The following is a 1,500-nucleotide window of genomic DNA, read 5'->3' on the forward strand; positions in this document are numbered from 1 at the left end:
TGTGTGTGTGTGTGTGTGTGTGTGTATCCCTAGAATGTGCTCTGTAGACCAGGCTGGCCTCGAACTCAGAAATTTGCCTGTCTCTGCCCCTTGTGTGCTGTGATTAAAGGCAAGTGACACTATGTCCTGCAAAGTTTATGGATTCTCTATCACAAGAAGTTCCTCTTGAGAGTTCACTTACTCATGTAGTTATAGCAGCTTCTTCTCTAAAGTGTCTCTGTGGATTATACTTTTAGAATGTAGAATTTTGTGGGGAAAGAACTTGAATCTAAAGTACATTCTTCTTGAATCATTAGGGTATTATGATCTTAGTAGAATTCCTCAAGATTTGGACATATAAATTAGATATTAGTCTTAAACAAATCTAGTATTCATCAAAAAATAACTCTGAGAAGTATTTTGACTAATATTAGGATATAGAATTTAATTTTAAAGTAGGCTTTCAAATGAGATATAATTCACACACCATGATTATTCACCATTCTGAGTAAAGGAGTAACCTTTACCTAGAATGTGAAACCATCCTGCATTGCCAGCCTTTTATTGAGCTGCTGGGTAGGTGACAGCGTGGGCTTCCTTCCCCTTCACTCTGCTGTGCTGTCAGGCACCACCACGGCCTTTAGAGAGAAAGAACTCCATTTCCATTTACCCTGGTATTTCTTCTAAATCACTTTCTATTTTCACCCCCGGTAAAATTGTTTTCATTGTTGGGGGAAGAATTATGAAAGAGCCCTGTGGCATATTTAGAATTTTAAAATGAGGGTTGTTGGCAGAGAACCAATTGTGTTGTATGTTAAAGTTGATAGCAGTGTATGTGTTTCCAGATGACTTTTTTTTTTTTGCCATTTTTCTATAGAAGCAAATATTTTTACTGCTTTGTTAAAAATCAGAGAGGAGTGGAGAGAGTGGCGTAAAGACGCTGATCTCTGTAACATTGTTGAAGTGTTTTCTTTGACTTTGGATCCATGTTTTGATCTCACAGCGCTCAGAGCATGAATGACAAAGAGTAAGTCTCTAACAGTCGTCAAACCCCGCGATTTCGCCGGTTTGTCTTGGAGAGTTAGGCTTGCTGGAGAGTGGAGCATGTCACCAGTTCAGAATCCTGAGCTCCAGCAAACTACACTCCTGCAGCAGTGGCGTGCCCTCCATAGCTGCGGCTCTTTAGATTCTGAAGCTGTTTAGTGTTGGAAAGTACTTTAAAACTTTATTTTAAAGTTTCATTTGAGTCTTTTTCTTTAAAATGTTTTTGGACTGGGAATGTAGCTTAGTGGTCGAATATATACCTAGCAAATCCTGTGCCCATTTTTTTTTTCTATTCTAATTTATTGTAAAAGTAAAAAAACAGCAAACATAAAACCGTGTTAAAGAACTATATTAGGGTAAGAGTTAGTGACCTGGGCCTAGCTTGTCAAGTAGTTAGTCATTTTATTTCAGTATAATTTTGTTTTTTTTTCTACAATAAAATCTTTAAATTTTTTTTTTTTTATTTTTCGGGACAGG

The 1,500-nt window shown here is 37.1% G+C and overlaps 1 protein-coding gene across 2 annotated transcripts in view; it reads left to right on the forward strand.

Annotated features, from left to right (window-relative positions):
* Nucleotides 1-1,500, forward strand: part of Impact (impact RWD domain protein) — a 20,193-nt gene that overhangs the window by 6,832 nt on the left and 11,861 nt on the right. The window lies entirely within an intron of this gene.

The sequence above is a fragment of the Microtus ochrogaster genome, chromosome 18 (genome assembly GCF_000317375.1).
Source record: "Microtus ochrogaster isolate Prairie Vole_2 chromosome 18, MicOch1.0, whole genome shotgun sequence".
Taxonomy (NCBI): Eukaryota; Metazoa; Chordata; class Mammalia; order Rodentia; family Cricetidae; genus Microtus; species Microtus ochrogaster.